Source organism: Sarcophilus harrisii, chromosome 4, assembly GCF_902635505.1.
Source record: "Sarcophilus harrisii chromosome 4, mSarHar1.11, whole genome shotgun sequence".
In the NCBI taxonomy this organism is placed as follows: Eukaryota; Metazoa; Chordata; class Mammalia; order Dasyuromorphia; family Dasyuridae; genus Sarcophilus; species Sarcophilus harrisii.
This window is the reverse complement of record NC_045429.1, coordinates 423957902-423970378: the sequence shown is the minus strand read 5'-3', so window position 1 is coordinate 423970378 and position 12477 is coordinate 423957902. Positions and strand designations below refer to the sequence as shown.

Genomic DNA, 12477 nt, shown 5'->3' with positions numbered 1-12477 from the left:
TTTCACTTCAAAAAATTTGACAAACTTTATACAGTATATGCATACGTACAGGAATCCATTCTCACACCCTTTACATCCACTATATTCCACCAATCCATATCCCCAAAAGCAAAATACAAAACCCATTCCCTTCTTATTACCTCCAGCAACTAACTAACAAGATATTCTCTTCTGTTGTCTTTTGTGACTCATTTTAAGACTAAACAACAATGAATAAAAATTTATTAAATGTGCGCATTTAATAATGCGCAATTTAATAATGTCCTCGGAACTGAGGCAATCTGAGCAATTAATGAAACTATTGAGGGATAAATTGACCTTTTTCTTTGAAAGGTTAGTCTCTTCTCCTAATAAAAGGGGGAAAGAATAATTATTGGCAATGGCATTATGGATAAAACATTGGACTTAAAATGAGGAAACCAAAGTTCAAATCTCTCAGCAGACTCAGACAGTTACTATCTTTGTGTTTAGAGGCAAGTCATTTAAACCCTCAGATTCTCAGTTTTCTCATCTATAAAATGGAGATAAAAATATCTATAATGTGAATAAAGCACTCTGCAAACCTTTACATGCTATATAAATGTGAATTCCCAAAATGTCAAAATGGAGAAATAGCTAAACGTTTAACAAGAATTCACATCTTACTACTGATACTTAGTGTTTATGTGCATTTGTGCAAGTCACTTAACTATTTTATGCTTAGATAATTCTCTTAACAATTTCTACCAACTCGATCACTACTGCATTGATGGCAAAATTTGTTGTTTTTCCTTTGTTTTTGAAGAAAACAAATATTAGGGAGGTGATAATACAACATGCAAGTGAGTTGGATTTAAGTGAGAGTGAATTTTGCAGAGCCTCCAAGTATTGATGTATTATTATCATTTTTTTTATTAATCAGAACTATTATTATTATGAGTCAGGTTAAAATAAAACACTGCATGGGCAATAGCATGGCAGAGTGAATAGGGCACTGATCTTGACAAATTCTACCCCAGACCCTAAGAAAGTAACTTCATCTTTCAATCCTTCTCAATTTCCTCATCTGTAAAATGAGAGAGTTCCACAATCTTCCCCAGCTCTAAATCTAAGTTTCTACTATCCTACTGGGCCAACTATCTGCTTGGTTTCTCCTGCAGATACTTAACCAAGATGGAAATTCAGCAAGTTAACCCTTAGCTGCCTATTAAGTACTTATTTCCCATGTCTCAGTTTCCTCAAATATAAGAGGGATAATAACATCCTCTTAATTCAAGAGGATGTAATAAGATATTAAATATACAAATGACTACAATATGTGTATAATTTCCAGTTTCTATCTTACAGTATCCTCTTTGTTAAACTATATAAAGCAATCAACACTTGAGTATACAGTGTATTTGTCAAAAGAATAAAAATATCTTAAATATGAGACCAGAGATGCTGATATTTTTATTTTCAAAGTCTTATGTTTGTGTGCCTTACAAATTACAAAGAAGCATACAATATCTCACATATAATATCTCATTTTATCTTCACAGCAATCTAGGAGATAGAAGGGAAAATACTACTCAAATAATGGGAGGAAAATGTAAATCAGAGAGATAATGAGTTGTCCATGGTCATGTGACTGCTAAGTAAACTACTGAAATTCTCCCATTTCTACTTCCACTGTTCTCTTCATTTCACCACACTGTACTTCTCCACACACTACATATTTTACATACTTTTTTAATATGGCAAAGTTGCTCCCAATCCAGATCGTCACTTTTCCTATTCAATTTAAGTCAAGGATGAGTTAAGTTTTAAATAATTGCTTATTCCCTCCCTTTCCCCTTTGTTCATAATCTCCCCCATAAGAATGTAAGCTCCAAGAGGGCAGGAGCTGACTTTGATTTTTGTATTTTTATCCCCAGTGTTTGGTAGACAGGAAGCACTTAATATACCAATACATTTTCATTTGTTCATTTCCATTTATTCATCTCCCCAGATCCTGGAGCTATGCTATTTCAGATTCTCCAGTTCTGCTCTGATCAAATCATTAGTTTTTATATTTTCCCCCACTGGCTCCTTTCCCTAATCACTCCCTTGACTTTAGACTCCAAGTGTCCTCTTGTGGAATACTCTTCCACTTCCAATTCATATTACTTTTCTTCTTTAATAACTTCCAAAGTCAGTTTCCTAGCATTGTTTAGAGCTGAAGTCAGCAAACTATGACCCAAGGGCCATAGTTTGCCAACCTCTGGAGGAACAACATATATACTTGGAGTCAAAAGGCTCTGTCAGCCCCAGTTGCTAGCTATGTGAGTTTAGGAAAGTCACTTAAACTCTTAGAGCTTGAGACTCCTCATCTGGTAAAATGAGAATAAAGAAAAGATCCTTGTATTTTTTTAATACCAATCTTCTAGTGGGATTGATATATGGGAGTGAAATATGGAATATAAGTTTCTGAAGAATGAAAAATGAATGTCATATTGAGGATGATGGAGAGATACATAGTGATTTTGAGTAGACTACAACATATAACTAATGAGGAACTCCAAAGAACAGAAATAAATGACATCATTAATGAATTATGACCCAAGGGCCATAGTTTGCCAACCTCTGGAGGAACAACATATATACTTGGAGTCAAAAGGCTCTGTCAGCCCCAGTTGCTAGCTATGTGAGTTTAGGAAAGTCACTTAAACTCTTAGAGCTTGAGACTCCTCATCTGGTAAAATGAGAATAAAGAAAAGATCCTTGTATTTTTTTAATACCAATCTTCTAGTGGGATTGATATATGGGAGTGAAATATGGAATATAAGTTTCTGAAGAATGAAAAATGAATGTCATATTGAGGATGATGGAGAGATACATAGTGATTTTGAGTAGACTACAACATATAACTAATGAGGAACTCCAAAGAACAGAAATAAATGACATCATTAATGAATTACACAAGAAGAGAAGATGAAATGGATGAGGGATGGCCAAGTGGACAGAGTGCTCCACATACCTTTGCAATGTCAAGAGAAATTAAGGAAGGTTTAGATGGACCTCCTGGGCAAAATTTTAAAAAGGACATGGCCAACAGTTTCTCAGAACGGGCAGTCATCAATAGATTATTCTGTGCCTCAGTATAGCCAATTTGAATTAATGGGATCAAAAATTGAATTTATGTATTGACTATATGATATACTAGATAGAGCGTTGTAAAAATAAGATTTGGATTTGAATCCTGCCCTAGACACTCACTAGCTATGTGATACTAGGGAAATCAATCTCTTTTATTCAGTTTCTTTTCTGTAAAATGGGAATAATAATAATATAACTTAGCTCACAGAATTTTTATGAAGATCCAATGATTATATATGTTTGCTTGGCAAACTTCAAAACTTTCTCTTAACTACCCAGAAGAGTTGTTGGAAAGCATTTTGCCAATTGTAAAGGGCTAAATAAATATCGCAAAATACATTATTTTTGGAAGGTAGGTGTTGATGGTAGTAATAATGAGTAGTAACAATGGTGATGGAGATATATATATAATATAGAAATATATAATATATATAAAAATGAGATACATATAAAAATATTAGTACCTTCTGTGTGTCAAAATGGTAAGTGTATCTGTAGGCAGTGTGCTGCAGTGGGCACAGGCAGCTCCTGCGCACAGAAATTACATGAGTTGGACCAAGCATGTGCCTTAACCACACAATGTGTGTGGGTTTTCAAAGTAGAGGCACCAAACCTATGATTTATGTGTGGGCAGGTGTGTCTGTGTTCTTTTTAAACTACTGATTAATCTGAAGGATGATGGATTGACAATCCTAAAGAAAAAAAAAAATCATCCTGTCTACCACAGCAGAAACGCAACAGAGACACTGATGTAGCAAGCACCCACCTGATGAATTTCCACTATTGATGGAAATGGCATTTCAACCATGGTGGTTTCTTCAGGGAGACCACCAATCAGAACAAAAGGAATCAGTAGCGATGGTAATTCAGGAAGTCATCGGAGAACAAGAACTTTCAGATTATTAACCATCCAGTTAAAACATGGCCAATTAGTCTTAGAATGGAATTTGTAAACTCTTGGAGATCAGTTAATCTATGTCTTTATGAACTTATTTGTAGAATAATTTCTACAAAAGTGGAAGGGACCTAAGTCACCTCATTTAGCTTCCTCATTTGACAAATGAGGCAATTGAAGCTCAGAGACCTTGACTGATTTACCCAAGTTTATGTAGTAGCTATGGAGTTAAAATAGAGATGCTAGGTCTTCTAATTCCTACTCAGATGTAGTTAATCCACCAAATTCATTGTCTTTATTAATCCAAGAAGATGATGGCCACCATGGAGGAACTCCATTTGATTACCAACAAGGTATAGATTAATTATGAAATTAAGGAAATATGGAGGAACTCCATTTGATTACCAACAAGGTATATTGGTGATTTAGGATGAATTAAGGAAATATGTGGCAACTAGTCTACTCACATTTATTTCCCCAAAGTCAACAACAATCATTTACTGAGTGACTACTTTGTATCCGGCACTTAGCTAAATGTTGGGAATGCAAAGAAAGATAAAAACAATTCTTTCCCTCAAGGAATGTATCATCTAAAGGGGGAGACAAAAGGCAAACAGTTAACTAAGTGCAAGCAAGGTATAAACAGGATAAAGTGGAAATAATCTCAGAGAGAAAGTACTAGCACTAAGGAGGATTGAGAAAGGCTTCTTGCAAAAAGTGGAATTTTAAGATGAGACTTATAGGAAGCCAGGAGGTAGGGGATAGGAAAGGAGAGTATTCCAGTCATGATGGATAGCCAGTAAAAATGCTTGAAAACAGGAGATGTCTTCTGTCAGAAACAACACAGAGGCCAATTTCACTAGATCACAGTGAACAGAAGGGACAAAGTCTAAAAAGACTGGAAAGGCAGGAAGGGGAGAGATTATGAAGAGCTTTAAAAGCCAAAAAGGGAATTTTATCTTTGATGTTGGATGCCAAATTGGGGAACCACCAGAATTTACTGAATGGGGGAAAGAGACATAGTGACATGGTCAGATCTGAATTTGAAGAAAACCCCTTTAAGAACTGAGAGGATGATTTAGAGAATGGGGATTCTTGATGTAGAGAGACCAAGCAAAAAGCTCTTGCAATAATCCAGGTGTGAGGTGATAAAGGTCTACACCAAGGTGGTGGCAGTATCAGAGATACCATAAACTGAAGATATTAGGAAAGTAGAACTGACAGAAATTAGCAATAGTTTGGATATGAAGAATAAGAAAGAATGAAGAATCATGGATGATACCTAAGTTGCAAACCTGAGAGACTAGGAGGGTGATAATACTATTAACAGTAATTGGAAAGTTAGGAAGAAAAAGAGAATTTTTGGGAAAAGATGAGTTCTGTTTTGGACATGTTGAGTTTCAGAAGTCTAAAGAATAGCCGGTTCAAATTGTTCAATAAGGATGGGATTGGCTGAACAAGTTGAAGTAGATAATTTTAATAAAAAACAATTGTTCTGTAAGAAATGATAAATAGAATAGTATCAAAAAAAAAACCTGGAAAGAGGGGCAGTTAGGTGACACAGTGGATAGAGCATCAGCCCTGAAGTCAGGAGGACCTGAGTTCAAATTTGACCTCAGACACTTAACACTTACTTCTTAGCTGTGTGATCCTGAGCAAGTCACTTAACCCCAAATGCCTCAGGAAAAAAAAAAAAAAGAGAGAAAAATAAACCTGGGAAGAATTGCATGAAGTAATACAAAATTGAGTGAGCAGAACCAAGAGAACTGTTATACACAATAATAGGAGTATAGTAAGGATGATCAACTTAGAAAGACTTAGCTACTCTGATCAACACAATTCCAAAGGACCCATGATAATAAATGCTGTCTACCTCCAGAGGGAAAAGTGATGAACTTTGCATTCAGACTGAAGAATAATTTTAAGTTTTCTTTTCTTTCCTTATTGTGTATGTTTTCCTTTTCAACATAGCTAATATGGAAATAAGTTTTGCATGACTTCACATGTATAATCAATATCATATTGCTTACCTTCTCAAGGGGTGGGAGAGGGGCAGGAAGGAAGGAAAGAATTTGGAACTCAATTTTTTAAAATGAATGTTACAATTTTTTTACATGCAACTAGAAAATATTTAATGAAATTTAAAAATATATACATTAAATTAAAAAAAAAAAAAGATATTCACTAGGAAGTTGGAAATGCCAGATTGCAGATGAAGGGATAGGTTAGGGCTGGATAAACAGATTTGAAAATCAATCTACATAAATAATAACTGGAATCTGACTAGAACACCAACTTAAAAAGAATTGAAGCAAAAGAGAAGAAGATCCAGGACAGAATGTTGAGAGAGACTCACAAATAATAGGCTGGATCTAGACAAAGATTAGCAAAGGTGATTAAGGAATGACAGACAGATAGGAAGAGAACCAAGAGAATGGAACCTAGAAAGAAGAGAATATCACAAAAAAGGTGATCAGTGGAGTCAAAAGTTGAATAAAGGTCAACAAGAATGAGGATTAAAAAAGACCATTTGACTTGGCATTTAAGAGATAATTTGTACCTTTGGAGAAAACAATTCCATTTAAATAAAGAAGCTGGAAACCAGATGGCAGTTAAGAAGAGAGTGAAAGGAAAAGAATTGTAGATGATCTTCTCAAAGAGTTTAGCCACAAAAGGAAGGACAGTGATATGATGCAATTTAGAAAAGATGAATTAATATGGTTTTTGATCATAGGAAAGACACAAGAGTATATATAGATCATAAGGAAGCAGTCAGGTGACAGGGAGAAATTTAAGGTTAGTTATCCCTTCCACATGAAGACTTTCCCCATGACAGTTTTGATATGCTGAGGGTCACCAAAAGAATTTGGGGGGGGGGAATTTCGCAGAAGTCATAGATAACACACAATCTGCAAATACCACAGAGTCTATGACCAAATACTTAACCCAAATTTTGCTGCAACACCCCATAAAAGAAAAAGATGGTTTGAAGGAAGGAACAAAAAAATGTTACACAGATTTTCCAGATTCTTGGGGGTACCTCACCTCTACCCCCATGTTGTATAAGGGATAACTATATCTGAGAGATTTGCTGAAGAAGAAGGCATGTAAGGGAATCACTTATACATGGAGAGGAGTTAGCCTTGGCATGGGGAAGAACCACCCTTTCATGTGAGGTAAGGGTGAAGAAGGAGATAGTGGGGCAAGGCAACAGGTCAGTACACAGACCAAGTCTAAAGTCTATTAACCTGATGACAAATATATATATATATATATATATATATATGTATATGTATGTATGTATATAAATACACAGAAGTTTAACTATATATATTGTATGAACAGTCTTGATGTAAAGAAACTAATATATAGTGCATATTTAGCACCCTAAAAAGATGATATGAATATGAATAAGAAGGGACCTTAGAAGTGAAGTAGCCCAACCCCTTTATTTTACAAATAAGAAAAATGAGACTTAGTGACATTAAGTGATGTACCCAATGTCACACAGGACAAGATTTGAAACCAAGGCTTCTGATGACACGTGCAATACTCCTCTACAAGATACTATTCTACCTTTTTGGGCTCACATAATTATATTTAGTTATAGGTTACAGGTCAATAAACCTTATTTCCACAATATAATAGCTTATGCATGTTAAACACTATATATGAATCAGCATCTATTTTAATACACGCTAATCGATATTATGTATATTAACTATTTATTATGTGTGGCATGTCAAGGATGAAGAGTATGTGATTCAGTGCAGATATCAGGAATTCCAAAAGATGCCTTCTACTGCTAGATAGGCTGAAGCACTGGGGACTGTGTTTAAGGCTTAGGAAGACAAAGTAATGGTACCAGCTAGTTTTATATTCTAAAAACTAACTAAATAAAATGAAAGGGCTTTAAAATCTAGAGGAAGAAAGCTGTATTCCACATTTCCAAAAAGAGCTGAGGAGGAGAAAGACTCCTTGTCTTGTCAAACTCAGGCCAACTTAACCTTCTTCTTTGGACCTCCCCCACACCCACAAGTCAGGTTCTCCAGAGCAAGCCTGGGAAAACATAAATAGACTCTCTTACCATCCTCAGTTTCAATCCCTAGCTATCAGAGTGGTGTCAGTCTGATAAAAGATTTGTGGTAAGGATAGATAGAGTCACAGTTCCCAGACTTTTTCAGATCTTTCAAGGAAGGATGGGAGAGAATGCAAGCAAGGATACCAGCAACATAGTCATTTAAAAAAAAAAAAAAAAAAAAAAAAAAGCCCTATCTAATATTACACAGAAAAAGCTAATATCTAGGAAGAATTCAGGGAGAGCCACTAAAACAATATTCACACATTAAGGCCAGAAGATGAGAAATTCTCAAATTAATCCAATTTAAAAGATTTATTTTCTTTAATGATGAAAAAGCACTACCAATTTTAAATTAAAAGACGTGTCAAGAAACTGATTCTATCCCTCTACTCCCACCTCCTTCATGTCACTTAAAACAGTAATAGCTTTCAGCCACAAAACCACCAGTGAGTAAACAGCCTTCATATTGTTACCCGGCCACACAGTAAGATGTTTACTCTCTGATAAACAGCAATTGTAAATAAACCTCATTTAATTTTTAAAAGCCACAATGAAAAAAAAAAAAATCTTTAACCCCCAAGGTGGAGTTTGTAGATCTGCCTGGAGCCACCGCCAGCTCCAGAAACAGACGGTCTAGAGTAAACCACAAGAGGAGACCCATTTTCTCTTTTTACCATTTCACAGTGACCTTAAAAAAAAATCATGTACAAGGGAGGAGGAGGAAAGGAGAAAACCCAACCCCTCCCACCCCATTCTCCGTACAAATCGACCAATAAATCTAACCAAAAGACACAAGAGAAAAGGACAGAAGCCAACAGGTGGAAAAAGGCTTTTTGTTTCCCTTAGAAATACACAGATACTTGATCTGTGCTCTCCAGTCTATTTGTCTCAGGGAGTCTTTGATGATGTTTTTATTATGATGACGATGATGATGATGATTAGGAATAATGATAATAATTCTACTTTTGCCGATTCCCCAGCAAGCCCAGCTGCACCGAGCTCCAAGCCTTTCAGAGACATTAATCTGATGGATGCAGCTGAAACCCCCGGGAAGCACGCAGTAGGATCAGCTTCCCCGTCTCCCCCCCCCCCCTTTTCTAACAGGCGGGGAAATCGAGGCACGAAGAGCCCCACAACTCTTTTCACGGCCTCGGTTCCAGCTCTGGAACGCGAAAAGTTTGGGGATTCTTTCACAGCAGAGTTCTCTCTCTCTCTCTCTCTCTCTCTCTCTCTCTCTCTCTCTCTCTCTCTCTCTCTCGCCCTTTTTGCTGCCATGCCGCTCTTGCAGGGAGAGACTAGGTTTGGGCGATAAGGGCTAAAGCACCTCCCCTCAGCACCGAACAAGGCCGGGGCTGTGTGTGAGCACAGCCCTCACACACACACACACACACACACACACACACACGCATCCGCCGCGCGATGCAATCACTGCAGCTCCCAGCCGAGCCCCGAGCAGCCCTTACTTAGCCTGAGAACGAACAGCCCGGAGCGTGCAAGGCCTCCCGAGCTCGCTCGCTGCTGGCTCCCTCGCTTTCTCTCCCTCCTTTCCTCCTTTTCCCTCCCCTCCTCCACCCCCTACACACACACTCGCGACCCTTTCCCACCGCCCTCACCCACCCTTCCTCCCCCAGACCCAGAGGCACGGGTCAGATTCCTGGGGCTCCCGCGCTCCCCGCCAGACTTCCAGGGGCAAGGCGGAGAAGCCCGGAGCCCGGGACCGGAGCTCCGGAACGAGACCCCCCACTCCCAAGCACGGAGCACCGAGGCTCGGGCGAAGCAGCCTGCCGCGGGAGGGAGGATCGTTAGGGCGCTTACCTTTTTTTATGAGGAGAAATTCTGGAGAATCATTTCAGAAATTGAGGGGGGAAAGTGAAGGGAGACAAAAAAAGACCCTTTTCCTGCAATCCCTGGCCTCCTGGTATCAAGACACTAGGACAACATCAAAGCAACTTAGGGGGAACACTTTAGGGGCCTATTGTCTGCTCCGGTCTGATCTGTTTTTCTTCTGACTCCCCCTCTCGCCGCTGTGACACTTGGTACGGCCCAGGCATTCATGCCAAGTAGCTTTCACACATGGAAGCTTGTCTCAAGCAATTGCTGACAAGCCACAAACAAGACATTCTCCCTCCCTCCTTCCTCCCCCTCCCCCCCTCCTTTCTTCCGAAGGCAAACTAAAACTCTCCAGTGACAGGCGGGCGGGCGGGCTCGGCCTACGCTGCTGCGCACGCAGGCACACGCGCACACGCACTCGCAGCCGGGCTGCTCCGAGTTCCCGCGGCGCCGGCCGAGCTGGGGCGGCTGCGAGCCCGGCCTGGGCTGGGGGCAGGGAGGGAGCGCGCCGGGGAGCTGCCTGCTGGGTCCTAGCAAAATGGCAGAGGCCGGGCAGGTCCTCCAGAGGAGCCCCGGTCCCACACGCGCCCTCACCGGCTCTCGCTCTCCCTTCTCCTTACTCTCTCTCCTCCATTCTCGCTTTCCCTTTCTTTTTCATTCCCTCCCTCTCTCCCTCCTTTTCTCCCTTTCTCTCTCTTCCTCTTTCACTCTATCTCTCCTCCCGCTTCACTTCTCTCCCCCTCTCTCCCTAGCTTTCCTTCTCCCTCACTTTCCCTCTCCCTCTTTCTCCTCCCACCCCCCTTCTCTACTCCCCTGTCTCGGTCTCTCCCTCCTCCCCGTAGTTTCCTTCTCTCTCACTTTCCCTCTCTTCCTCTCTCCTCCCCCTCGCCTTCCCTCCCCCCCTCTGTCTCTCCAGCTTTTCTTCTCCCTCATTTTTCCTCTCTCTTTTTCTCCCTATCTTGCTACTCCCCTTCTCTTCCTTAGTCTCTCTCTCCCTCTTCCTAACGTTCACTCTATCTCTATCTCTCCAGCTTTTCTTCTCCCTCACTTTTCCTCTCTCTTTTTCTCCCTATCTTCCTACTCCCCTTCTCTTCCTCAGTCTTTCTCTCCCTCTTCCTAACATTCACTCTCTCTCCCTCTCTCTATCTCTCCAGCTTTTCTTCTCCCTCACTTTTCCTCTCTCTTTTTCTCCCTATCTTCCCACTCCCCTTCTCTTTCTCAGTCTTTCTCTCCCTCTTCCTAACGTTTACTCTCTCCCTCCTTCTTTCTCCTTCTCTCTCTGTGTCTCCAGCTTTTCTTTTCCCTCACTTTTCCCCTTTTCCCCCCTCTCTCTTCCTACTCCCTTTCTCTTCCTGTCTCCCTCCATCTTCAAGTTCACGTTTTCTTTCTTTTTTCACCCTCCTTCTCTCTCTCTCTCTCTCTCTCTCTCTCACACACACACACACACACACACACACGCCCAATTTTATCTCTCCTACCATCTAAATACTAGGGAAGAATGAAAGAAATGACCACAGAAAGGAAAAGGGAAGTCTTATCTGCACTCTTAAATCTTATCCATTGCACGTTGTGTAAAGTATTGAAACAATGGGGATTAAAATACAATCCTGAAATAAGTAAATGTGGGAATAAGCTTCTTTATGGGTTTGACTTTTTACTCCAAGGATATTTTAAAAGAAGAACTTTAGAAACCATTAGAGAATACTAATGGTACTCTAGTAGTACCTAACAAGGAACCTAGGAGCAAGTAATGTAAACTATGAAAATTGTAAAGTATGCTTCTGAAGTTACTGATATCCAGATTCAAGGAATATATGGTGTAATATTATGATTTGGATCCGTGATAGCTGATTTTCAAAAATGATTGAGAAAGAGAATGAGAAACGGTAACATAAGAAGGCAAGGGGGAGGGGAGGCTGATGGTGAAGGGAGTGTTGAGGAGGGAAAAAAGACAAAAAAAAAAAAAAAAAAAAAAAGAAAGGAAAATGGAAACCCAGAAGTTGAAACACAAAGAAGGATAAAAATGTGGGGAAAAGAAATACAATGGATAAGGAAAATTGTAAAGCCAGAGGATCAGTTGGGACTAAAAAGAAGAGGGAAAGATTCCATGGCATTTATATTTTCCAATGTGTTTTAGATCCAGTCATTAGTGAATCTTCAAAATATCCCCTTGAACTAAATCAGCTTCATGATCTTCATGTAAAAATTACTATTGCAGCCTCATACTAATACAAGCACTTTTTATATTAATTATAAATAAATTATAATAATAGCTAACATTTCTATGCTACCTAGTATGTGCTAGGTACTGTGCAAAGTGTTTTATATTTATTGTTTCATTTGAGTCACACAATGACTCTGGGGATAAAAGCTATTATGCTCCCTATTTTATAGATAAGGAAACTGAGACAAAGAGGTAAAATAACTTGGCCAGAATCACACTACTAGTCAGTGTCTGAGGATGAATTCAAACTCTGGTCTTCCTGACTGCAGGCTCAGGGTCTATCCACTGGACCATCTAGCTGCCCCTAGCTCCCTTGTATGCCACTGGACACAAAAAATGCTGTTAATGTAT

The 12477-nt window shown here is 39.3% G+C and overlaps 1 protein-coding gene across 3 annotated transcripts in view; it reads right to left on the bottom strand.

The window, feature by feature from the left end:
* The window catches only part of BCL9 (BCL9 transcription coactivator), a 111183-nt gene extending 100968 nt beyond the window's left edge, over nt 1-10215 (bottom strand). For all 3 annotated transcript variants that reach the window (XM_031967406.1, XM_031967408.1, XM_031967407.1), the window contains exon 1: nt 9888-10215. The gene's annotated coding sequence lies outside the window, so the exon portion shown is untranslated. The remainder of the gene's footprint in view (nt 1-9887) is intronic.
* Nucleotides 10216-12477: the final 2262 nt, after the last annotated feature.